General features: G+C 44.5%; 1 long non-coding RNA gene across 1 annotated transcript in view; it reads left to right on the forward strand.

Annotated features, from left to right (window-relative positions):
• The first annotated feature begins 282 nt into the window (after positions 1–282).
• The window catches only part of LOC141105326 (uncharacterized), a 39,085-nt gene continuing 11,477 nt past the window's right edge, over positions 283–27,890 (forward strand). Inside the window, exons 1-2 of the long non-coding RNA XR_012235572.1 lie at positions 283–332; positions 2,419–2,522. This is a non-coding gene — a long non-coding RNA (uncharacterized lncRNA). The remainder of the gene's footprint in view (positions 333–2,418; positions 2,523–27,890) is intronic.

The raw sequence follows: 27,890 nt of genomic DNA on the forward strand, positions 1-27,890 counted from the left end.
AAATACTCGATAATGGCTTATTTAATAAACCATGACAGTAATTAAAAATATGAAAGAGTAAATTGCTGATGGTGTGCTTTGCGTTTTAACAAACCTTTGACATATTTAGACTCTGACCGCTTTCAGATAAAAAACAACAGTAGTATTGGTCTCCAGTAGGAAGAAACTCTTTTGTAAATGAGTATCATAGTAATCATTAACCAACATGATGGCATTGTACAGGTAATGACAGAATTCTAGGTCATCCAAAGGATAGATTATCTTACCTTCCCATTAACTCTTATTCAGCTGGTATCTAAATATGAGTTTCAAAGGAGTGCAATAGACATAAGGTAAGCAAGGCCAGTCAATAACTGGCCACCAAAGAAATCCCTTCATCAATGACAGAGCCTGATCATCTACAAAGCAACCCGTATAGGAGACTAGGGCCCCGCAAGTGCACAAGGGGGGGGCAGCTACAACCTTTTTGCAATAAACCGAGGAGATACTAAATTGCCTGCCAGACATTTCACATTGGAGAATATACTTGTAGGCAGTTGATATCGGATTGGCTGGGTCATGCCAGTACAGACAAAGCAAACAGGGCAAATTCTCTGTCAATGTCAATCACAGGATGGGCAAAGCTGCTACTTTTGCTTAGAACGCTGTTCTGTTTTATTCTGCCTCTGATCAGAGATTTCAAGGAATTAGCTGTGTGACCAGTGGCAGCCCGTAATGCAGGGCACAGGGGCACCACCACCCAAATCCATGCGACCAGCCCCCTAATCTACATCGGGCGCCAGACACATGGATTCCAATGGTTTTTTCTTTTTTTTAAAAAGCACGTGATTAGAGACAGAGGCTCTAATAGGCTTCAAAAGGGGTGGACCCTGCGCCCCGAGCCCACCCAGTTGTGTGACAATAGCAAATTAATATTTGCTATTGTCTTAATGATTCTCCCCCCAGCCAATCAGGAAGTGGATCCTGAGACCTGTCACCTGATTGGCCAAGAGGAGAAGCGATGCTATTGGCTGCAGAGGAGCAGGAAAGAGATGTAGGGGAAGCCGCCATGAAGCACCAGGAGGAGGAGACGGCACCTGGAGTAAGCGCTGCCCGCGACCTAGATGGGGTACGTGCGGGGCTGGTGGGTGACCAACCGACAGGTGGGGGTACCTGTGACCCGACCACCAGCCCCCACTGTGTGTACCTAAAAAATATTCCCTTCAGATTTTTGGGGAGCGTTCTGCAGAGTACCTTTCCAGTTGTGCAATCCTTGAATCCTTAATCCTTGTACAGCTTTAACAGGTTCCCTGCAACAAACAATCTCTGCTAGCTGTTTCAGTTTGAAGGAACATTATACTCAATTCTGTTTTATTATTTACTGTATTCTGTTTTAGACATGGACCTTAGGTATGTTCTATGCTTGGTACCTTTGCGCCTCCGCCACTGTCATCACACTCTTGAGTGGTGGAGATGGTACTTGGGGCAACCATTTATACGAACAAGTACTTAAACAAGGAGCATCGATATACCCAATTTTTATTTTCTGTTTTATGTCCCTGAACATAGATGATGCACTGGTCTCATTGCTCACTTGTGTTGTCTCGGGATAGATCTTGGGTATGCTCTATGCTTCATACCTGTTTTTGATCCTCTGGGCCTCCTCAATTGTCATCACATTCTTGAATGGTGGGGAAGGTGCTTGACCAAGTACCCTAGTGTCAATACCAAGCAGAAGCTAATAGCCAAGTAGGAAGCACAAATGAACTGAACTAAGTGCTTGTGGGTTTTGAGTCTTTTGACCAGGTCATTGGATATCTCTCAGTGGTCAAAGAGAATCCATGCTGGGCATTTCATTTTTACACTCTTGTATGTATAGGACCTGCAACAGAAGCCTGATATTGCTAAAAGCTTACCTTATGGGCTTACAGGTTTAACAATAAAACAAGAAACATTGGGGGTTATTTAGGAAAGGCAATTCCACTTTGCACTACAAGTGCACTTGGAAGTTCAGTCGCTGTAGATCTGTGGGGGACGTGCAAGGAAAATTAAAAACAGCATTTTAGCTTGCACATGATTGGATGATAAAATCAGCAGAGCTTCCCCTCATTTCAGATCTTCCCCTCAGATCTACAGCGACTGCACTTGCAGTGCACTTGTAGTGCAAAGTGGATTTGCCTTTCATAAATAACCCCCATTGTGTTCTACACATGGGGTCCCAGATTTTCTTTTACAGTGTATTGCCTCTAATATTCAGTCTAAAATGAAAAGCAGTAGCCACATCCACCTTGAAGCCTATCTAAACACAGCAAAAGTAATATACTGCAGCTTGCCAGTCCCTAGAGATGTGGTTGCTGGATTAGTTTTTTTTTTTTTTACAGGACTTTTTCCTTTTAATTTCACATGCTCCTCCTGCCAGTAACCCACTTTCTCTCCTAGATTGACGTGCTCAGTCACCTTACTGCATCTATGGAACTGGAGAGTTGTCACAGGAGAGGACTACAAATGTCTTCTGTTCTCTACTTACGATAAAGGATCAACAGGTATTACAAAACACTTTTAATGACATTTTAAAGAAGAGCTCCAGTCTGTACAAAAAAACTAAGAATTAAAAGTCAGCAGCTACAAATACTGTAGCTGCTGACTTTTAATATAAAGGACACTTTCCTGTCCAGGGATGCTGTGATGTCGGCACCCGAGCTGATTTGTCAATCGATTTCGGGTGCATGCCCTGGCATTGCAAGTAAGGGAAACCAGCAGTGAAGCCTTCAGGCTTCACAGCCTTTTTCCTATTGCATATGAGTGAGTCGCGCTGCGCTTTCTGAATGGTCCGGCCGTTTTTTTGGGACCTGTGTGTCCCAGAAGGCAGCAGGGGGGGGTGGGGTGGGATGGGGAGGAGGAGGGGCTGGAAATGTCATAGATTGCCCTGAAGTGGGAGCGGGTACCTGTTAAAACCAGTCAAAAAGTGCCAAGAGCTTTGCTTTAAGCAGACCAAAAGGGAACAAATGAGATGTTCACTGTTATGATGTACATACGCTTTAAACTGTCTAAAATATATGTAGCACCCTGGGGTTTATTCAGGGAGCTTCTCACAAATTTACTTGCCAGAAGGCGTTATCTTGGTCGATTGATAGAGATCTATTTATTTCTCCCTAAGTTTGGCCTTGTTGCACTTTTCTCTTCTACCACTAGGTGGCCAGGTGCTTAGTGGTACTAGATACGAGAAAGGCAGCCCAAGGTCAGGTTATGGGTATATGGGGTATCTCAGCAAATGGGCAGGGGTTTTCTTGAATCCCTTGGCCTGCTGGGAGAACCTATCTATTCGGGTAAAGTCAGGTGATCTCTGTTCTGTGTCACCTCGATGGCTGTCTGGGTGAACGTGTGTCGTACGCCCCAGGCTGCTAGGCTGAAGATTGGGCCTATCCTAGGGGCATCTGGCTGCCAGGCTATGTGAGGGCCTATCCAGAAGTAAGAGGGCAGCGCAGGGTTGGGATTGCGGCTTGTAAACCAACCAAAAGTGACGGTTCTGTCGCCCAGGGACCTCACCGGTTAGCGGGGGTGAAGCTTGAGAAGTATCTGGAGTGCCAAGCTAGGGACCCAACAGGGAAGCGTGGGTGACGCTTGAGGGGATACCACTGCAAACCTTGGGGGAGCTCAAGGGATTCAGAGTTAGTGAATCAAGGGGTCTAGTGAGAGACCGGGAGCTCAGTGCTGAAGAACTACAAGAGGCAGTTGTAGTGAAGCTAAAAGGACGGTTACGTTTGAGTTAGGAACTGTTAAAGACTGTTACCATAGGAGACAGCAATCCTGCAAGTGCAGATGTGGCTTTCTTCTGGGGCCTTTCCCTGCATGGCTGTCCCTCTATTGAAGTCTTGGTGTCTGCCAATTGAATTTGTAACTACCTAAGGGTGTCCTGGCCCTAACCCTCTTTCCCCCAAAAATACAAAAAGGATTGTTAAAAGAAATAAAACCCCTTTTACATCCAAGAAGTGTCTGGCGCCCAATGACTTTCACCATCTTTGCACCCACTATGCCTCACAACCCACCACATATTGAAGGATGTCAGCTATCTTTGGCCTTGGAGGTCTTCATTAGTCTGGACAAGACCAGAGACCTTGCTACATATAACTAAAGGTTAAATTTTTTTTAGTTTTGAATAGAGTAAAAAGGGATTAGAAGACCTGTCAATTTTTATTGCTGTCTGTGCCCCGGGATTGACCCTCTCTTTGTCCTGTTTACCATTATTGTTAAAAGTTAAAGTAAAAGAAAATCTCAAATTTTGGGTGGTCCCAAGAAATTTTCCAAAGGGGATACTAGTTCTGGTGACCTGGGGATCCCTAAAGAATTCTCTTAATTTGCAGGGATATCCTCTCCCTTCCTGTTTGGCTATGGGATAGAAAGTGTGGAGGGAAATCTCCACAATGGGACACGAATGGCAAAACAAAATCAGACAGGGGTTATAACCCTCCCTTGCTCCATCTAAAATGAAAAAAAAAAGTCTTGCTTATAGTTTCTACTTTAAAAAACAACCTGGGGGGGGGGGGGGGGGGCAGCTAAACATTCCCTGCAGTGCTGGGATCCACCACTACTTCTTGACACAATTAGCCTGCAGTTTCCTGCTTGTGTATTCCTTGTGTTACCTCCTTGCTGCAGTGCTTCTCTACCCTGATTCCTTTCACATGTGTGGTTTGGCTGTGCTCACCTATGGGCGTTGTCTGGTATTCTGTGGGCTTTTATTTCCTTCCCTTCCATCACTTCCTGGCTCGCCTCCTAGTTTGCTTGTCTATATAAGACATGCTCGGTGCATATCACATTGCCTGAGTAACTGCACAGTACTCTGAGTGCATGTTATGTGGTGATACTGTGGCTGGCTACCTGAGTACCAACCCTGGCTTTGTTTATTTATTTATTTATTTTTTTGCTACCTGCCCTGGTTTGTCACCTGGATTGCCGTTTGGCTGCTTGTTCGCTGAACGCATGAGTTGTCTCCACATCCTCAGCTGGGCGTACCTGGGGGCCGTGACCTGGTTCCAGCTTGCTGCAAGTCCATCCCCATGATCAGGGGCTCTGGTGAAGAAGTAGGCTCAGGCTTAGACTCTGCACCCTGGGGAACCCTGATTTGGCAATCTACAAGGGCTCACTACCACAGATGCTTGAGACTTCTCATCTAGTTGAAAGTCGTACAAACAGTCTGATTGTTGAATGACCGAGCGTCTGATTTTTGTCAAACGGGCATGTGCAGGATTTTGTCTAGCATACTAACTATCCGCAAATTGTCGTTTGACAAACACAAATGTAGTGACGTACTATGAGAGTATAAGGAGGAACTTCATTTCTCAAGCGCTACCCTTTGGGCCCCTTCTGCTAATTTCGTGTTAGAAGTTTGGTGAGCGTTGATTCGTGATTTTCAGATCGTACAAAACAAATGCCTTTCAAAATATGTTTGGCATAACTACATGCAAAGCAGCTTCATTATTATTCTACTAACCACTTAACCACCGGGCCATAGCCGAATGACAGCTACAGCGCAGCTTGATAACTCTGGGAGGGCGTACATTGACGTCCTCCCAGAATCGCGATCCCACGCGCCCCCCTGGGGCACGCACACGTAAAAGGCCGCTTACCACGTGATCACTCCATCAAATGACAGAGTGATCGCTTGTAAACAAACCGGCATCATGTCCGGTTCCTCTCTCCCCTCTCTGTACTGATCGGTGCAGTGTGAGCAGAGAGGGGAGAGATTGGGTGCAGCAGCGCTGTGGGCTGGATCTGTAGTGCCCATTGCAGTCTCATCCATCCATCCATGCTCAGTCATCCCTCTGTCATACTCATCCAGCCATCCATACTCAGCCATCCCTCTGTCATACTCATCCAGCCAGCCATCCATGCTCAGCCATCCCTCTGTCATACTCATCCAGCCAGCCATCCATGCTCAGTCATCCCTCTGTCATACTCATCCATCCATCCATGCTCAGCCATCCCTCGGTCATACCCAGCCAGCCATACTCAGCAATACTCCTCCATGCTCAGCCATCCATACTCAGCAATACTCATTCATCCATACTCAGCCATCCATACTCCGTAATACTTATCCATCCATCCACCCACCCCCATCCATACTCAGCCATACCAAGTTGTACTCAGCCGTACCCAGCCATACTCAGCCGTACCCATCCATCCCATCCATACTCGGCTATACTCATTCATGCTCAGCCATCCACATTTATGGCTCAACCATGCTCAGCCATCCCAATCCACGGTTCATCCATCCCCATTCATGCACATCCATATCACATCAGTTCTCATCCATACCACTACAGTGCCTCACAAAAGTGTAATAGGTAGTCAAATTAGATTTGAAATGTATGTCCCTAAAACACCTGACTGTGCTCCCTGCATGTTGGCCCCTCTGTATGTGGCCTGGCTCTGCAAAAGTCTCCCACATGTGGTATCGCCGTACTCAGGAATAGGAGAACATATTGTGGGGTGTAATTTTTGGTATGTACATGCTATGTGTTAGAAATATTGTATAAATGGACTTTGTGTAAAAAAAAAAAATGTGTTTTCATTTTCTTTCCACATTTTCCAAAAACCTCTAGAAAAAAATGACATGTTCAAAGGACACATTATTCCTCATAGATTATACATTGGGGTGTTTTCTTTCCAAAACGGGGTCATTTTTGGGGCCTTTCCATTGTCCTGTTGCTCCAGGGCGTCCAAAATGTAAGAGGTAGTCAAGAAATGCAGCAGAATGTATTTTAGGGTGTAATTCTTTGTATGTTCATGCTATGTGTTAGAAATAAAGGGCCTTCAAAAATGTGATAGATTGTAAGGAAATTAGAAGTGTGATTTATGCTCCTAGAACGCCTGAAGGTGCTCCCTCAATGTTGGGCCTCTGCATGTGGCCAGGCTGTGTAAAAGTCTCATACATGTGGTATCGCCATACTCAGGAGGAGTAGCAGATTGTGTTTTGGGGTGTAATTTGTGATATGCATATACTGTGTGTGAGAAATAACCTGCTAATATGACAATTTTGTGAAAAAAAAAATCTTGATTTTTCAAAGAATTGTTGGAAAAAATTACAACTTCAAAAAACTCACCATGCCTCTTACTAAACGCCCTGGAATGTCTACTTTCCAAAAAGGGGTCATTTGGGGGAAATTTGGACTTTCCTGGCTTGTTAGGTTCTCAGGAAATGAGATAGGCCGTCAGTGCATCAGGTGTGATCAATTTTCAGAGATTGGCACCATAGCTTGTACACTCTATAACTTTCACAAAGACCAAATAATATACACTAATTTGGGTTATTTTTACAAAAGATATTTAGCAGTATAAATTTTGGCCAAAATTTATGAAGAAAAATGACTAATTTGCTAAATTTTGTAACAGAAATGGAGAAAATGCATTTTTTTAAAAGAATTTTCAGTCTTTTTTCTTTTATAACGCAAAAAATAAAAAACCCAGCGGTGATTAAATACCACCAAAAGAAAGCTCTATTTGTGCGAAAAAGAGGACAAAAATTTCATATGGGTACAGTGTTGCATGACTGAGTAATTGTCATTCAAAATATGAGCACCGAAAGCTGAAAATTGGTCTGGTTAGGATGGGGGTTTAAGTGCCTAGTGAGTAAGTGGTCAAAGAAGATGAGAATTTTGACATTTCATCAATTGCCACGTCACAAATATTCTAGATTATGAACAATAGTTTACAAGATCTAACTCTTCCCAGTCGTTCCTTGATTCAGAGCATGCGTGCTTGTACTTTTGACGTGTGACGATTTCTGTACTGACCACCTGAAAATCAGACGTTGAGTTCACAGCAGACAAAACATTTTATAGCCTGCACATCCAGCTTTTGTCTGAAGTAAAAGTCAAATTGGCTGTCAAAAGCACTGTACTAAGGATCCGAAAATCCGCCGACAGCTCATCTTACGAATTCTCCCTTCAGATCTTCCTATCTTTGTGTGTACACACGGTACATGGTACGAAAATCAGAAGGGAAAAGTCTGAAGACGAGCTGTCGGCGGATTTTCGGATCATTAGTACGGTGCTTTGACAGCCAATTTGACTTTTACATCAGACAAAAGCTGGATGTGTAGGCTATACATTTTTTTGTCTGATTTTCAGATGGTCAGTACAGAAATCGTCACACAAAAGTCGAAAGTACAAACACGCATCCTCTGAATCAAGGAACGACTGGGAAGAGTTTGATCCTGTAAACTACTGTTCGTAATCTAGAATTAACATTTGTGACGTGGCAATTGATAAAATGTTGAAATGCAGCGCACATTCTCATCTTCTTTAATGGGATAATAATGAAGCTGCTTTGCTGGTGATACTGATGTAGTTATGCCAAACGTATTTTAAAAGGCATTTGTTTTGTATAATCTGAAAATTGCGAATCAACGCTCAAACTTCTACTAACACGAAATTAGCAGAAGGGGCCCAAAGGGTGGCGCTTGAGAAATTAACTTTCTCTTTATACTCTCATAGTACGTCACTACGTTCGTGATCGTCAAACGACAATTTGCGGATAGTTAGTATGCTAGGCAAAATCCTGCACATGCCCTTTTGACAAAAATCAGACGCTCGGTCATCCAACAATCAAACTGTGTGTACGAGGCTTAAGGCTGGTGCTAAAAGGAAAGCCCAAGTGAGCTAAGGCCAACCATAGTGTGGTCCAACACTGCTGGAAAGTTACAACTGACAAATGCGGCCGGTGCAGAAGATGACTGAGATGGGGAAAGCAGCGGTATTAAGATAAAAGGATGCAAACAAATGCTCAGTACAGTTCAGGACAGTAATGGGGGGGGTCTGAGGGCAGTAATGGTGGGACTCAGGACAGTTAAGTCTGTAGGGGGATGGCGCAGGACAGTAAAGGGGGGGGCGCTCAGAACAGTAATGAAGGGACTGAGGACAGTAATGGGGGAACAGGAAAGTAATGGGGGGGGGGGCGGTCAGGACTATAATGAAGGCACTGAGAACAGTAATGGGGGCTCAGAACAGTAAGGCACCATGCACACTGCACATTAAAATAACATTATAAAAACGCCAGTAGCTTTGCAGTGAGCCTTTCAACGTTTTTTAATGTTTTTGCAATAGCGTTTATTTGCGTTTTTTAGCATTTTTCCATGTTAGCGTTTTTTTGCGTTTTTTTAATTTTGAAATTTATTTGTTTTTTTCAATGGTTTAAAAACGTTAAACGCTGGTGAGCCACGTTTTTGAGCATTTATCAGTGTTTTTGAGCGTTTGGCGTTTTTTTTGGTCAGAAAAATGACTCCTGAATGCAATTTTATGGAGTTCAGAAAACAGCCCATAAACTCCACTGCTGATAAAAGTTCAAAAACGTCCATGTGTTCATGGACACATACAGGGCTGGTGCAAGGATTTTTGACACCCTAGGCGAAACCCCCCTGGCTCCACCCCTGACTCCACCCCCTTTCCCCTGCTCATGTAAACCCCACCTTTTTAATGAAGTGCCCATCAAACGCAGCCTCACCAGCGCCCATCAATGCAGCCTCACCAGCGCCCATAAATGCAGCCTCACCAGCGCCCATAAATGCAGCCTCACCAGCGCCCATAAATGCAGCCTCACCAGCGCCCATCAATGCAGCCTCACCAGCACCCATCAAATGCAGCCTCACCAGCACCCATCAATTCAGCCTCACCAGCACCCATCAAATGCAGCCTACCAGCGTTCATCAATGAATGTTTGTTGCTTCCATTCATACGGGAGCTGGGATATAGACACAGTCCCCTGCCACTGCTGCACCTCTGACACTATGTTACAATGGAGCGGTGGCTGCCTGCTGATGCTGAAACGTAGTTGCTTGATGCAAAGAGAAGAGAGTAGGAACACCAGTGGGCAGGCGCCCTAGGTAGCAGGGCGCCCTAGGCGGCTGCCTAGTTTGCCTAGTGGTAGCACCGGCCCTGGGATAGGATAACATAGAGTGGAGTTTATGGGCTGTTAAAAAAACCGGCCAAACTCCAAAAAATGGCCATTTATGAGCTCCACTGTGCATGGAGCCTAAAGGGGTAGAATTTAGCACAGTAATGGGGGAGAGCTTAGGACAGTCATGAGGGGGCTTAGGACATTAATGGGGTCACTGAGGACTGTAATGGGGGGGGTTGAGGACAGTAATGTGAGGGGGGCTCAGGACATTAAGGGGGGGGGCTAAGAACAGTAATGTGAGGGGCCTGAGGACAGTAATGTAAAGGGAGGATTTTGATGTGAAGGGGAGTGCCTGTGATGTGAAGGGAGAACTGATGATGCTGATGTAAAAACAGGATTGTGATATAAGGCTCCATTTATTTTAATGGGCTGCCCTACCCATGAGAAACGCAGGGGAAAAAGTCCCAACCCTTCTTTTTTTTTTTAATTGCACTGCATCAAGTGGATCAATGTGCACAAAAATGTTCTGTAGGTGCCAATGTGTGGGGGTGCCATTGAGAATGAATGGCACCCACACACATCTGGTAAAGTGCAGCACATTTCTCTGTGGGTTGGAAACGCATGCGAATTCGTACATGTTCCCCAGTCACAGGGATGTGAACCTAGCCTAAGAAGAGGGGGGGGGGGGGGGCGGAAGGATTCGAGTCATCGCACAAACATGTGATTCGGACCTGTGCTGGAAGAATATTTTACTGACTGGACCTCCATGAATTTTAATTCAATACCCCTGTACTACTGTATAGTCTAGCTCAGGATTGCTAGCAAGGGTGGGTTTGTGCATCTTTACTGAAAGTGACACTTGTCCTTTAACTGTTTTTTTGCACCATTATATGCTGCAGTTATATGTTTTTTTCTGTTGGAGAGGGGGATGCACAGCATGAGGATGAATTTTATATTAGAGGGAGGAAGAACAAGTGACAGGGGATTTTGCGTCAAGTAAAATCTATGCTTCTCTACAATCTGTTCCCTTTTTGAGTGTGTCTATGCCAGGGCAAATAATTGCATGGAACTTGGAAGCACAGAGTATTTCAATGGGGACTGTGATAAGCCAAAGGGTGTGTGCACTTCACAGAAGGAGTTAAAATCAATGAATGTGTGCCTCCTACAGCAATGTTTTACAGCATGCAAGGCTAACATTACAGTGGCATGTGATATGAAACTAACTGGATCACAGATTTCAAACGTAATGCTTTTCAGAATAATGTTGAGTAAACAAGCCAATACCTAGACAGGCTGGTCTGTGCCACCTATAACAGATTTGGTCATATGTGGGTAAAGCCAGATCGACTGCTGATACCATCTGGCTAATCTTGGAGGATTCTTGGTCTGATCCTACAAGACGGTAATGGGTACTTCCAATATTGTAAGCACTTGTTACCACTTGTGAGATTTTTAAACCTGTGACCTTCTCAATCGTCCTCTCAGAAATAAGATGAGAGGAGATAACCACATGTGTGTTAATTTAGACATTCATGCAACTTGTATGATTACCAGTGGAAGAACCTGATACAACAAGCAAAGGCCACCTATCTAGTGGTGGTAAACTAAGATGGCTGTGCAAGAGCAAATTTGGGCCCTCATTTCACTACTGCCCTGGTGTAAACCTTGATTAACTGTGTACATATAATTAGGCAAGTGGCTGGAACTCTAGGTAAATTGATAGATGGAGGTGAAATGTAGCCTTTGTGATACTCTCCCTTTGTTTATCACATGGAAAAGAAAATGCTCACTTCCAGTTTCAGTCCATAGGATTTCAAGAGGAAATAGAAGAAAAATTCTGCATATCATACTTTCAGACAGGAAGGAAATGAGGTTCTAGCTGCCCTACATGGACATTATAAACCAATGGCATGGCCTGGGCATTAAGAAGAATGCCTCCTGGTGAGTAATGTCCAAGTGTACATGATGGCAGGAGAGGTCCAACCTACCATTAGTATACATGTGCTCCAAACTCCTACAAGGCCCACGTGTCAGCCCCTGCATCTGCCAGTTTAAGTTAAAGTGGATGTAAACCCGAAATTTTTTTTTTCTTTTTTTTATCATACTGTAGAGTATAAGATTTCCTATCATTTGAGCCCAGACTTGCCACACAGAGTTAATCTATCTCTGAGCAATCCCCTTTTATTGTTCAGTGAGACGATTCTTGACAAACTGAGAAAAACTTTGTCAAATCCTCCCCCTTGCTGTGAGTGACAGGTGATTTACATCTTGTGCATTAGCCTAAGAGACATGCAGTATTTTTAAATCCCCCCCCCCCCACTCCTTTCTTCAGCAACTCTGCAAGGATTGGCTGTTCCACACCTCACCATGATTTGGCATGCTGAAGTCATGTAGTTACTTTCCTGTCTTTTCACTGGATGTTAGAGATCATAGCAGAAGTTCAGTGTTAGAAATACACAGGAGAAAATGCATATTGACAAGGGGAGTGTAGAGGTGGGCGGGGAGTTTCCTGACATCACGACTCCACCCACCGAGCTCCAGACAACAGACCCCCCCCCACAGAATATGCAGTTTTTCGTGTCTCATAACAGACAGAGGGGAGACATTTGACAGGTAAAGATACATGCAGGAGGCATGTATATCCTTATAGATAACCCCTATGGCAGTAGTTTAGAAAGGATGACATTGGGTTTACATCCACTTTAAGTATTCATGTTTAAGAAGATCTGTTTCTACAAAAGATGTTGGCATTCCTATTGTCTATTTCAATTTCAAACGCTCAGGTCTAAAAATGGCATAATCTAGCAGGCATTGAGCCTGCATATACAGTACAACAGAATGCTTAAAGGAGAAGTCCAGCCTGAGCTCTTTGGCTGAGCTTCTTCTATGGGTCACAGGAGTGCAATTAGTTTTGCACATCTGTGACTCGTTTTCAGCAGAGAGCAGACTGAAGTCACAGGAATCAGTCCAGGCACCACGTCATCCCGACAATGGAAGTTGGATCCACAAGGTGCCTGGACTGACACCCGTCTCAGCCTCTCGAGCCACTGAGAGCCTGAGAGTACCGATCCCCGCCCCTCCACTACTTACTAACAGTCAGCAGCTCTCTGCTCGGGGAGCTGTGAGAACCGAGTGATCGGTGATGTTCGATCACTCAGTTCTCAGTGTAGAGGCTCTGGGGGACAGATGCAGCATCAGACTAATGCTGCATACACCTAGGTAAGTATGATGGGGGGAAAAAAACACCAAACCTATACTTCTCTTTTAAAAGTTTTACTACATTGGCGATTTGTGCACAATCCAAACATCAAATAATGATCATCCTGATGACCATGTCGGGATCGTGTTTAATGTGTCTAGGGAAATTACACTCCACTGCAGGCTATACATTTCTCTTCTGTCCCAGCTGTAGGAGTAGGCTCTCAAAAACCATGAGTCGCCAAACATCAGTAGAGAGATTTTCACCATAAAAGCCGATGTAAGTTTATTGAAGCCAAAAGGATGCAGTTATAAAGTCCACCTGGTGCAATAGCTACCCCAGTGCACTTCACTCCACTAAAGGAGACTATTTATATGTAGTACTATCCCTATAGGGACTGGAGATGACAGGGTTCCCCACTGCTGCACAGCCAGGCCACAAGTAACTATACTTTCTCCAGAGGCAAGGAACAGTCTTTGAGCTTTGTTTTGATGTTTTATTAGGAGGTAATAACTTGGTGGGGAACAGGTATTATGGGATGCCCAGCTTGATAGCAACAAAACCAGGGACAACTTCCTTCCTATGTACAACTCCAATTGATTCTTCTCCTTTACTCTTTACAACCTCTTTGGGTAGATAATAGTGTTGGGTGAACGGTTCAGCCCGAGCATCAATTCGGGCCGAACATTAGCTGTTCACCCCTTCGATGAACACCCGAAGAATCGGGACGTTCGACCATTTGTTTGGCCCGCCGAGCGCCCTACAATGCACTGTGCGCCACACAGTGCATTTGAAGTCCTGATTGGCTGAAGCAATGAAGGATTTGCCCAATCAGGGCACAGAACACTGTCAGAGCCATGCTTGGAGATAGTAATGATGACTGTGCCCAATCATGGCTCATTGCACATAGATCCACCCCCCTCTATAAAAGGATCTTTCCCACAGCAGTCATTTGCAGTGTGATATTGGAGTGGAGATAGATAGAACAGGGCTCTGTTCATTGCTACTAGCGAGTTAGTGTGCTATAGTGATTCTATTGTGAGTGTAGAATGTCAGCTTAGTGTGAATCTAGTGATAGTGCAGTGTGAGTGTAATGCGACCATTAATTTTTACTTTAGTGTCAGTTTAGTGTTTTAGGGCAGGTTTACTGCAGTATATTGAGGTGCGTTAGTGCACGTTTACTGCAGTATATTGACTTACTGTACATTAGTGCACTTTTCCTGCAGTATATTGACTTACGTTAGTGCGTGTTTACTGCAGTACAGGCAGTCCCCGAGTTACGAACACCCGAGTTACAAACGACTCCTACTTATGAACGGCCTCAAATGCCAGCCACTTGTGCTCCACGCTGGTCCTGGATACCTCCGGACACATCCCATACTGCAGTACTACATGTACTGCATGGCCAGAAGAGCCCCAGATAAAATAACAAGCGTCCGGAACATCCCACATCCATGCACAGGCGGACGTTACACTTGCGAATGCAGTATTCCGACCGAAAGTTACACTTACAAATGCAGTGTTGCGTCTTACCGACAACTTCAACTTATAAGCAAACCTACAGTCCCTATTGTGTTCGTAACTCGGGGACTTCCGGTATATTGAGGTGCGTTAGTGCACCTTTACTGCAGTATATTGAGGTGCGTTAGTGCACCTTTACTGCAATATATTGAAGTGGTTTAGTGCATGTTTACTGCAGCATATTGAGGTGGGTTAATGCACGTTTACTGCAGTATACTGAGGTATGTTAGTGCACGTGTACTGCAGTATATTGACGTGCGTTAGTGCACCTTTACTGTAATATATTGACATGCGTTAGTGCACGTTTACTGCAGTATATTGAGGTGCATTAGTGCACATTTACTGCAGTATATTGATGCGCATTAGTGCACATTTGATAGTGTAAAGGTGCGCTAATTCTATATAAAGGGTGGGAAAACTCACAGTGATATAAAATATAATGCACAATAATGTTGCCCAATGTGAACACAATGGGTAAATTGGAAACAAGTGTGTGGTCTAGACTGACCTGTGGATAAGTAAAATTTCTTTAAACTGTATGTGCATAATCAAAAAATATAGACATGCAATTCAAACACAGTGGGGTTTATTTACTAAAGGCAAATCCACTTTGCACTACAAGTGCACTTGGAAGTGCAGTCGCTGTAGATCTAAGGGGGACATGCAAGGAAAATAAAAAACAGCATTTTTGCTTGTATATGATTGGATGCTAAAATCAGCAGAGCTTCCCCTGATTTCAGATCTTCCCCTTAGATCTAAAGCGACTGCACTTCCAAGTGCATTTGTAGTGCAAAGTGGATTTGCCTTTAGTAAATCAATCCCAAAGTGTATATACTCTAAAAAGGAAAAAAAACTGACAAGATAGTAAATATATCAGCAGTCTCTTTCAGGTTCCAAATAGTCTATGTGAAAGCAAATCAAATTCAGCAGAGTGAATGGGCTGAATTGAAAGCACATCCAATTATCTTGTGAGTCCCAAATCGACAGATGCAGATCCCAAGGTGTGTGGACTCTTTAGTATGAAGACACCACTGTGCTCAAAAGTATTAAAATTGGCTGCTTACCAGACCCACATAGGTCACAAGTGTGTGTGCTGAGCTACAGCTTAGGGATGCATGCATTCCTCCGTCTACCAAATCTCAGAGATTCACATTGGACAACAGCTCCCAGCAGACCCGGATGGATGAGTAGACTATTTGGAACCTGAGAGAGACTGCTGATATATTTACTTGTCAGTTTTTTTTTCCTTTTTAGATTATATACACATTGTGTTTGAATTGCATGGTTTATATTTTTTGATTATGCACATACAGTTTTAGGAAATTTTGCCTATCCACATGTGTTACAGGTCAATCTAGACCACACACACTTGTTTCCAATTTACCCATTGTATTCACATTGGGCAACATTATTGTGCATTATATTTTATATCACTGTGGATTTTCCCACCCTTTACATCAGGGGTCTTAAACTCAAATTACCTGAGGGCCACAGGACGAGTTTTTATTTCCCATGGGGGCCGCATGCAAACTTTCAAGCTTCAAAAAGAACATTAAACTAATATATATAGTGGTAGTTACTGCTTGCTACCAGTCACTGCTTACTGCCCGATGCTTGGCAGTGTTTGCTCTGCAGCGTCCAGCAGCCAGCTCCCAGCAGGACCCACAGACGTTCCCATGGCACTATGAGGGGGCCAGCAGTGTCTGTGTCCACAGGCAAAGGTGGATGCGGTCTGTCCTCAGGCAGGGCACCATTTCCTCTGTTTAGTAATGTTGCCATGTTATCCAGCCACATCATACAGAGGAAGTGGTGGACTGGCTTACTAAACAATCCTCATCCTCCTCATCCTCTGTCACCCAAGCAGAGACTAGTGCGTAGTCCACCGCAGCTGCCAGAGCAGCTTATTCTGCCTCTTTGTCCACAGCTACTCCTACCAGAGCCCCAGCATCATGCATGGAGGAGTCAGCTGAGTTATTTGAACACACCATCCGCCACTTGCTCCTTGACGATGCACAGGCATTACTTGATTCTGATGTTGGTTCTGAAGTTGAGGAAGGTAGGAACATGAGCCTACAGAGAGGGGAAAACACTGGTAAACAACAAATTGGTAGTCATGTTCCCCCAGCCGCTACGTATTGCCAAGTTGGCTCTATTGGTGAGGATGGAGGGGGTGATAATGATGAAGTCTCTGACGTGACTTGGGTGGCGGATAGAGCAAATGAGGAAAGTGAGGGTGAGGCACAACCTCAACGAGGCAGCAATCATGGAGGAGTGGAGAGCAGCCACCATATTCCATCACATTGTGTAGCTGTTATCTCCCAGTCCACGTCCCACAGCTGTCTGTGCCTTTTTTAGCACATGTGCAGCCGATCGCACTGTTGCAATTTGCAAACTTTGTCTCAAGCAGATCAAGCCTGTGCAAAAACACCAGCCATTTAGGTACCACATGCTTGACAAGGCTGAAGGCTCTGCGTGGCATTATGGACAGGGCACTACTGGCAGAGCAGCGGGAGAAAGAGGGGGACTCCCTTTACTCTCAAGGCCCACTTTATGCAGACACCATTCTTGCAACGCCTTCTGTTGGTCGAAGAGGAGCAGTGGAGAAGGGGGTCGCCTCCGTGATGCATTTCAAAATTGTATTAGTCAGCTTCCACATACCATTGGCAGCATCTGCATCATATGGTGGGAGATTATCCAGGGGCAAAAACAGACATTGAGAGCTTTCCAGTTGAAGATCCACTGGGTTACTGGGTCATGAGAATAGACCACTGGCAAGAACTTTCCCAGTATACAAGTTAAGCTGGTGGGCTGCCCTGCATAGAGCAGGCTTTCCGAACGGACATTCAGTGCTGCCAGAGGTTTTGTGACAGATAATGTTTCTGTCCACAGACTCTATTGACCGGCTGACATTTGTCAAAATGAATCATTCCTGTATTAGCAGCAGTTATCTAGCCCATGATTAGGGATGAGCCAATCACCCCACGTATCGGTTCACACCAGAACACCTCGAACATGCAAAAAGGTCTAGCGAACATGTAAACCCTATTAACCAGTTACCAACCGGCCTGTAGCCTAATGACGGCTACAGGGCGGTTCGGTAACTCTGGGAGGGCGTACTATGATGTCCTCCCAGAAAACTGCTCCTGCGTGCCCCCCTGGGGCATGGGAACATCCATGCTCGCCGGGTTCACAGGACCCAACGCAACACGGATCGCGGTAAATGGCCGCTGACAGCGGCCCTTTACCACGTGATCGCTCCGTCCAATGACGGAGCGATCACAAATGTAAACAATGCCTTGAAGCAGGGTCATCAGGAGTTCATCTCTCTCCTCTCCTCACACGGATGCAGCGGAAGAGGACAGCTATCGTGTGCCTAATAGTGAGTCTATTTTATATATAACAGTGCCATCTGTGCCACCTGTGCCACCTCTGTGCCACCAGAGCCACACCAGTGTAACCAGAGCCACACCTGTGACACTACAGTGCACACCAGTGCCACATGTGCCCATCAGTGCCACCTGTGCTCATCTGCACCACTGCAGTGCCGCCTGTGCCCACCAGTGCCGCCTGTGCCCACCAGAGCCACCTCTGTGCCACCAGAGCCACACCAGTGCCATTACAGTGCCTATCAGTGCTACCTGTGCCCATCAGTGCTCATCTGCTCCACTGCAGTGCCACATCAGTGCCGCCTGTGCCCACCTGTGCTGCCTGTGCCCACCAGTACCGCCTGTGTCCACCAGTGCCACCACAGTGCTCAATAGTGCACATCAGTACTCTGCAGTGCAGCCTCACCAGCCACCAGTATGGCAAAAAAATATTTTACTAGCGAGGAGGCCTACCAGCATCTAAGCATGACCGATGAGAGCAGCAGGGAGCTCTGAGTCTCAGTCTGATTCAGATTCGGCCTATGAACCCATAACAAGCAGTGGGTCTGATACAGAATCGGAGGAGGAATGTGTGCCCATGAAAAGAAGGCGTTCTGGCATGGAGCAGCAACCTACTACCAGCAGCGCAGTGCCATCCACCTCGAGCGCAGTGCCGTCCACCTCAAACGCAGTGCCACTGCAACAAAGGCCAGGCACCAGTAGGGTGTCATCTCAGCCCCAAAGGGATAGGGGCCATGCCACCCTTCCCTATACCCTTCAAAACCCCCTGTGGCTTCCCCCTAATTCTGAAGCAGCAAATATGCCCCCTTTTACTGCCCAGCCAGGTGTCCAGGTGAACACCGATGATTTTGTCATCCTTGATTTTTTTAAATTTGATTTTCACTGAAGACTTACTATCGTCAGGCTTGTCGCGACAGGACAGGCAAAACAAGCAATTGCTTGGGGCCCCGAGCTGGCCTGGGGCCCCAGCCATGCTGCCGGCTGCTGCTTCCTATAGGCTGCAGCCTGTAGCGTGGCCGAGCTTCTCTTCCTTCCTCCTGCAGTTTCCTGTTCCCGGCCGGACTGACAGAAAGTGCACACACTGAGTGCTCACTTCCTTTCAGTCCGGCCGGCCAGGAAGAGAAAACTGACTGAGTCGGGGGGGGGGAGTAGTAAGGGTGGGAGGCAGTCATCAAGACCCATTTAGTAATAAAAATAGGGTAGCTTGCTGACCATAATAAAAACAATTACCATAGCTTTCTTTCCATTCTCTTCTTTCTTTACCATCCCATTTCCATCTTATTGCTTCTTTTTTGAATCAGGTAATATTTATTAAAGCTTTTTGCAAAAATTTACAAAGCAGAGAAAAGACTCTACAGTACACTCTACTGTAGAGTCTTTTTTCTGCTTTGTAAATTTTTGCAAAAAGCTTTAATGCATATCACCTAATTCAAAAAAGAAGCAATAAGATGGAAATGGAATGGTAAAGAAAGAAAATGGAAAGAAAGCTATGGTAATTGTTTCTATGGTAAAGCTATGGTAAATCTTTCTTTTTTGCTTTGCTTTGCTTCTACTCCTGACTCTCCCTGTGTCAGTGGCCTCTGGTGAGAGGAGCTTTTCAGCTTTGAAGCTGAAAAAAAATTACATGAGGTCCACCATGGGCCAAGAAAGGCTCACAGGACTGGCACTTACATCAATTGAGCGTGATGTTCGCCAGTCTTTGGACATGGAGGACATTGTGATTGCCTTTGCAGAAAACAAGGCTCGCAAACAGCAGTTTTAGGTAATTTGCACATGTTTGTGAGAACTGAAAAATGTTAATGTGTGTGTGTGTTTTAAGTATGTTGGTTTTAGTTATTGTGCACTTTTTTAATGTATATTTGATTTTATGGTACAGTGGTGTTTTTTTTTGCAAATGTTCAATTGTTGAAAATGTTCAAATTTTATGCACATTATATGCAACAGCAGTATTTGTACTGTAAACCTTTTTTATTTATATAAAGTGTTGGTGAACTTAAACTGTATCGCTATGCTGTGATTCCTGTAGGCTTTGCGTGCAGGGGGGGGGGGTTGGGGGGCCTCCATGTCCATTTTGCTTCGGGCCCCCAAATTCCTTCAAACGGCACCCTCTATGCATAGCAGTACATAGTAAGCAACCCTGGCTCTAGTTATGCCCATCCTTTTGAGTGGAGGGAACTTACCGTAGAGGAATTCAAAATTTTCTTAGGCCTAATTTTTAATATGGGACTCACAAAAAAAACTAATTGTACTCCAATTGGTCTACCCACCCCATCCACCACATGCCACTCTTCTCATCGATTATGTCACGATCAAGATACCTTTATGATTTTGCGGTTCCTCCACTATAATTACAACACCCAGTGCCCTCCCCGAAATGACCCAGCTTTTGACAAATTATTTAAAATACGGTCACTCCTAAATTATTTCTCTGAAAACTTTCTCCAGTTATATACCCCCGAACAGAATATCTCCGTTGATGAGTCCCTTGTAAAATTCTCAGGCAGGCTGGGCATCAAACAGTTTATCCCCAGCAAAAGGGCCCGTATGGGGTTAAAATGTACAAACTTTGTGACCGAGCCACAGGGTACATTTATGCCTTCCGGGTGTATGAAGGGAAGGACTGCCAACTGCATCCCCCTGAATGTCCAGAGTATATTGGAGCCAGCGGCAAAGTTGTCTGGGAGCTTGTTTATCCACTCATTGGAAAGGGATACCATCTTTATGAGGATAATTTTTATACTAGCTTGCCCCTCTTCCGCAATCTTCACTGGAGAGACACCCCAGCATGTGGTACAATAAGAACCAATAGAAAAGGCTTCCCACAAAAACTCATCAATGAAAGGCTACGACGAGGGGAGACAGCGTATTTGCGGAACCAGAAGCTATTGGCTGTCAAGTGGAGGGACAGACGAAACGTCCACATGCTCACGACAATCCATAATGACACCTACGTGGAAGTCTCCAGAAGAAACGGCCCGATCCAGAAACCAGCTTGTATCTATGACTATAATTTGTTTATGGGGGGGAGTGGACTTCAATGATCAGATGATTGAACCCTACCTTCCCACAAGAAAATCCCGTCATTGGTATAAAAAAGTGTCCATTTATTTTTTCAGTTTGGCCATGTATAACACTTATGTTATTTACCAAAAATCTACAGAGACCCCTGTATCCTATCTGCACTACCAGGAACAAGTAATCTCCGCCCTTTTTGTACCCTGAAAGCCCACCAGAAAATATTCGCTCTGATTCCGTGCGCAGACGCCAAGAGCGCCACTTTCCCGAGACAATCCCCCCCCCGTGAAACAGGCCACAGACGTCAGAAGAGACACCACCTATTATTGTCCCCAATGTCCTTCCCAAACAGGCCTCTGTATATGTGAATGTTTCCGCCGTTACCATACTTCTCTACATTAGGAAAGTATGGTAAACGTAATTCTCATTTCCTGTCATTTTCCTCCACACCCCTTATGCCTACCTCACTGAGCTGTACATACCTCTGCCTTCTCTGGAACCGACCCTGGCCTGTTATATGACCAAGCTTCTGCCTAACGATAAACATACCTCTGCCTTCTCTGGAACTGACCCTGGCCTATTATACGACCAAGCTTCTGCCTAACTCTAAACTGTAAATTTTTGTTTATTAAAAATCTTACAAACATAAAAACTTATTTACATATATACAAAAAAAATAAAAATATATATAAAAAATAGCTTACATCAGCATAGCAAAAACATAAAGAAAACTAAATATACCAACCTAAACAAAGCCATAACCTCCACCTAAACACCCTCAGGCTAAGAAACCATTACACATTTAACCCATGCATGGCCTTTTTCCAAAAATACAATCTTATATAAAAATCTAGGGGACGTGAATGGACAGAAAGAAAGTAGCACACCCAGAGACTGACAAAAAGCAGCTATGGAGACCTGACATTCCTCCACGCCTTTGTCCAGGCCCCCGGCCGCCACTTGTCCTTCTCAAGACCCCAAATCTTCCCAACCTCATCCAGAATGTCATGCACCACCACCTCGACAGGAAGGACTTTTTTCCGAATGGAACCCTGACATCGTGCATTCCATGTGAAGAAACGGACTACTAAGCTAACTAGAAAAAGTGTCTAAAATCAAAATCCCAATGTGTCTCAAAGGCCCCATTCGACCACTCTGTATAACTCAAGCAGGAAAGGAAAGGGATACTCAGAGCCCCACCCACCCGCTTGTAGACTTCTATATTGAAGGGGCACTGAAGCAAGGAGTGGTCCATTGTCTCCTCCACCCCACCACATTCCACTCTTGGACAACCGCGGTTCTCTGCAGAGCGATGCTTCAGGTTACTCTTTACATAGAGTCTGCCATGAAAGGAGCGCCAGGCCAAATCCCGAAACTTTAAAGAGATTCTCTCTAGATCTGAGCAAACGCAGACACTCCCTCATAACAGGGCCTGGGCAATCCCTCAAGGCCAGTGGCTCGCTAAAGGCAGATTCAACAACCCTCTTCTCCAGGTCCTTATCAGGAAGAGACTTAATTTCCTCCGCCGTCACTTGCCACTGCCGAAGCATTTTCAGGCACGGGGCAACATAAGCCGGGTGCTTACCATGTCGGACCCTCAGGCTTTTCACCGGCCCACCATTCTCCCAGCTTCGCAAATAAGGCCTAAACCAGGACTGAAAAATGCCAACCCACCCTTGTGGTTCCTCTGCCAGCATGTTAGCAAAGCTATGTTTCAAAAACATCAGAGAAAAAAAAACAACTGGGTTGACCATACCTAAGCCACCCATCCGCCTGGGAAGGTAAGTTACAGACCTCTTAACGAGATTGAGTTTGTTCCCCCATAACAGTTGGAAGAAACAGCTGTAGATTCTCGCATAGAGAGACTCTGGCAAAACACAGACAAAGCTGACATACAGAAATACTGGGATCAGGTAAGTTTTAATCAGGTCAATCCTTTCCCTGTAAGAGAGTTTCCAGTCCCTCTAGGTGGCAACCTTGGCATCAACATCTTGTAGCCTGCTTTCCCAATTTGCGAGGCCATAATCGCCGGGACAAAAATTTGATGCCTAAAACTTGAATTTCCTGTTGGCAAGACATCCGGAAGCTCGAAGCCGTCGCCTTCCTCACCCATCCAAAAAAACTATACTTTTATCCTGATTAATCTTTGAGCCAGATGCCTCAGCATACTGCTCCATTACTGAGACCACCTCCTCCGCCTCCTCTGTCCCAGAGATGAAAACAGACACGTCATCAGCATAGGCCACGACCCTCAGAGGAGGCTCACCAGGAATGCCCAAAGGCACTCCGCACAATGGTCCGCTCTCTAACTTTCGGATGAAGGGATCAATTGCGAACGCATATAGCAGAGGACTCAAAGGACACCCCTGATGCACACCCGAGCCAACCTCAAAGGGCCATTCGATCCAACCATTCACAAGCATGAAGCTTTCAGCCCCTCTGTACAAGGTCTTCAGCCAATCGATAAAGCCTCCCTCCAGGCCATACTTGCCAAGAAGCAGCCATAGGTACTCATGATTGACCCGATCAAAAGCTTTAGCCTGATCCAATGCCAGCAAGTACTTTCTCCAGCCTGCAGCCCTGCACCGCTCCAAGGCCTCCCGGGCAGCTAACACCGCTGAAAAAGTGCTTCTACCATGAACCGAACAGTGCTGGTGGTTGGAAAGTAGATCGCCCGCTACAGATGACAAACGCCAGAAAATTATTTTTGCCAGTATCTTCCTATCAACATTGAGAAGGCTAATTGGCCGCCAATTCTCAATTTTAGAGGAATCCTTACCCTTTGACAGAAGAATCACCGCAGATTGTCGCATGGAGGGAGAGAGTAAACCCTCTCTCAGACAGCCATTAAAAACCTCCACCAAATATGGGGCCAGAGCAACCTTAAAGTGCTTATAAAACTCGGCCGTCAACCCATCTGGCCCAGGCGACTTTTTAATGGCAAGCTTATCAATAGCCTTAACCACCTCATCTGCAGTGATGTCCTCTGTCAAACTCGCAAGAGAACTGCCATTTACCAGTCCTGGAAAAGAATCCAGAAAACTTGATATGCCTGCCTGATCAAGATCCCTCCTGCCCAGGACTCTAAACTCTAACTCTAAACTGTACCTACCTCTGCCTGCTCTGGAACTGACTCTGGACTGTTTGACCAAGTTTTTTGCCTGCCTCTTGGACTGATCATTTACCCCGCTATGCTAGTGGGAACACAGGGGTCTCACATATGTGAGGGGCTCCAGAAATGTTTTTCTGGATGAAGAAAACTCATTTTTTAGTTTTCTTATTCCCACATTAGTGTCTGGAGACTCGGAGGCTTCAAAGAGATTTGGGTGGGAGAAGCCTCTACCTCTGTCCCCATTCTTTCCTGGCCTGCTACTTGGACCATGTTCCTGCTTACTACCAGGACCAATATTTTGTCACTGCTGGCAATGTCTCTACTTGCACTGACCCTGGACTGTATATGGACAGCATCCCTGCCTGTACTGACTATGGACAATATTGCTGCCTGGACAATTCCATTCACTGTCGCTGACCACGTCCCTGCTCAGCAGAATGTCTTTGCTCAGCAGAATGTATTTTAGGGTGTAATTCCTGGTATGTTCATGCTATGTGTTATAAATAAAGGGCCTTCAAAAATGTGATAAATTTTAAGGACATTGGAAGTGTAATTTATGCTCCTAGAACGCCTGCATGTGCTACTTCAATGTTGGGCCTCTGTATGTGGCCAGGCTGTGTAAAAGTCTCACACATGTGGCATCGCTATATTCAGGAGGAGTAGCAGAATGTATTTTGGGGTGTCATTTTTGCTATGTACATACTATGTGTTGGAAATATCTTAGAAATGGACAACTTTGTGTAAAAAAAAAAAAATGCATTTTTATTTTTTTTCCACATATTCCAAAAACGTGTGGGAAAAAAATGAACTGTTCAAAAGACTCATTATGCCTCATAGATTATATGTTGGGGTGTTTGCTTTCCAAAATGGGGGTCACCTTGTGGGCGTTTCCATTGTCCTGGTGCTCCAGGGCCTTCAAAAGTGTAATAGGTGGTTGAGAGATTAGATGTGTCATTTATGCTCCTAGAATGCCTGAATGTGCTACTTCAATGTTGGGCCTCTGTATGTGGCCAGGCTGTGTAAAAGTCTCACATGTGGTATCGCCATACTCAGGAGGAGTAGCAGAATATCTTTTAGGGTGTCATTTGTGGAATGTACATGCCATGTGAGAGAAATAACCTGTTGTAATGACAATTTGGTGTGAAAAAAAATAAAAATAATCTTTATTTTGCAAAGATTTGTGGGAAAAAATGACAACTTCAAAAAACTAACCATGGCTCTTACTAAATATGAATGTCTTCTTTCCAAAAAGGGGTCATTTTGTGGGAATTTGTACTTTCCTGGCTTGTTAGGGTCTCAAGAAATGAGATCATGAGATGGCACCATAGCTTGTAGACTCTAACTTTCACACAGACTAAATAATATCCACTAATTCGGGTTATTTTTACCAAAGATATGTAGCAGTATACATTTTGGCCCAAATTTATGGAGAAAAATTACTTGTTTGCCAAATTTTATAATATAAATGAAGAAAAATAAATTTTTTTACAAAATTTGCGGTCTTTTTTCATTTATAGCACAGAAAATAAAAAACCCAGAGGTGATCAAATACCACCAAAATAAAGCTCTATTTGTGTGAAAAAAAGAACAAACATTTCATATGGGTACGGTGTTGCATGACTGGGTATTTGTCATTCAAAGACCACTGAAAGTTGAAAATTCGCCTGGTTAGGAAGGGGGTTTAAGTGCCCAGTGGGTAAGGTTAAAGTCTATGGGAAACGAACATGAAAAATCAAAAGTCCTCATTTTAAAGGGTTACATGCAAGTTATTGCCATAAAAAGTGTATGGGGTCCCGGGTACTGCCCTAGGGGACATGCATCAATGCAAAAAAAAGTTTTTAAAACAATCGTTTTCCAGCAGCAGTGATTTTAAGGATGCTTAAAGTGAAACAATAAAAATGAAATATTCCTTTAAATATCGTGCATGAGGGGTCCACTTAGTCTGCTTGTAAAGTGGCGCATCTGTGCAATGTATAAAACATGCCACAGCAATAATGACATTTCTAAAGGATAAAATGACATTTAAACTTGCTCGCTGCTGTATTAATTTTAAGGGGAACGCCACGCAAAAATGTTTTAAAAATTGGTGTGAGGTCCCCCAAATTCATACCAGACCCTTATCCCAGCATGCAGCCTGGCAGGTCAGGATTGGGGGGGTGGGCGAGCGCCCCTACATCCTGAACCATACCATGCCCTCAACATGGGGAGGGTGCTTTGGGGTGCTCCCCAAAGCACCTTATCCCCATGTTGATGGGGACAAGGGCCTCTTCCCGAAACAACCCTGGCCGGTGGTTGTTGGGGTCTGCGGGGGGTGGGCTTATCAGAATATAGATGTTAGAAGGCAACATGGTTTAATATCCTATTTCTGGAGTTTTACTTTAAGTTGAAGGTTGACCCAACAGGATGTTGAATCAGGCCCCTGGCAGGAGGTAAAGCTTGGCTCTAGACCAACTGGTGTGATAAAGATTGGAATGCTTGATTAACACATCTACAGACAAGCTTCTAAGAGAACAACGGCTGCCAAGATGATTGATGAGGTGGGCTACATAAGATCAAAGGGCCAACAGTCACCGAAGATGACCCAGGTCACATAGCGATGATACATGGATGAATGCTGCCTCTAGAGGCCAATACAGCAGGACAGACAAAAAAAAATATTTTAAGAACTGCCTCTTAACTACTTTGATTCGTCAGAAACCTAGATGGGCTGGCATTGGGGTTGGGACTGAACGGTGTATGAATGGTGTGTAAAAGTGTTGACCGAGAGGAAAAACTCTCTTATGCCATTTTGAGCCCAGCTGACGAGACAATATCTAGAGGACGATCTTTCGTAACGTATCATTGATGTTTTTGTATTTCATATGCTCTGTAATATTTTTCTTTAGTGTTTTTATGTTAGCATTTCCTATTGTCTTGGGAAATAAATAAGATGTTGTTTTACAAAGCAGTGTGTTTATTTTCATAGCTAACCTTATATCATTGTACTACTACCAGTAACATTATCAGAGCTTTAATAGACTAGCTAACTATAGGAATAGACAAATTTAATACATATATGGAATAAATAGAGGGAAATCGTAACCACCTAATATTTATTTCAATATTTATTTCAATTGGCACCTCAAAAGGCATGAGGAATTTATGTCTGCACAGAATCCAAACCCTTATGTATTTTTGTCTTGAGCCTCTATAAGATAAGGAATCCTTAATTCAACTAGACCCAGAATTGAAAGCCTTCACTACTGTGGACAAGATTTGCACTGGTTCGTGAATTCTGAAGCCCTGCTTGAGTGTTCCTGAAAGTTCTATGAATATTTCATCAGTGAAACGGACGCGCAGATCTGGTGACATTTTTGGCTGGTATATGTGTATGTGTTAACGTTTATTGTATTGCTAATGCAAATAGTTTTAGGCCTGCGTAGCTGGTCAAGTGTGCCGACGAGTGAGGGGCTGATCACCCTTGAGTAACTGATGTAGCCTGCAGATTGAAAGGATAAACCAGACATCTTTGAGGAGACAGTGGGAGAAATATATACATATATTTTTTGTTTTGTTTTGTATCCATGTAAAAGTGAAATGGCTTTTTGCTGTAATATGAGATTAATCTGGCCTACAATCTGAAATAAGAGGGCTAAAAATCAGTGGTAATGAGGAAATAGTAAGGCATTGATTAAGAGTGTGCATGTCTCCTGGTGTGGAACAACAAGTCAATGTTAGCTTTCAAACAGCTTTGTTTGTGTGTTTGTGTGTGCATTGTGTAAGCAGCTGCTGTGTATAGACTGGTTGA

This window comes from Aquarana catesbeiana, linkage group LG08, assembly GCF_042186555.1.
Source record: "Aquarana catesbeiana isolate 2022-GZ linkage group LG08, ASM4218655v1, whole genome shotgun sequence".
NCBI classification, from domain to species: domain Eukaryota; kingdom Metazoa; phylum Chordata; class Amphibia; order Anura; family Ranidae; genus Aquarana; species Aquarana catesbeiana.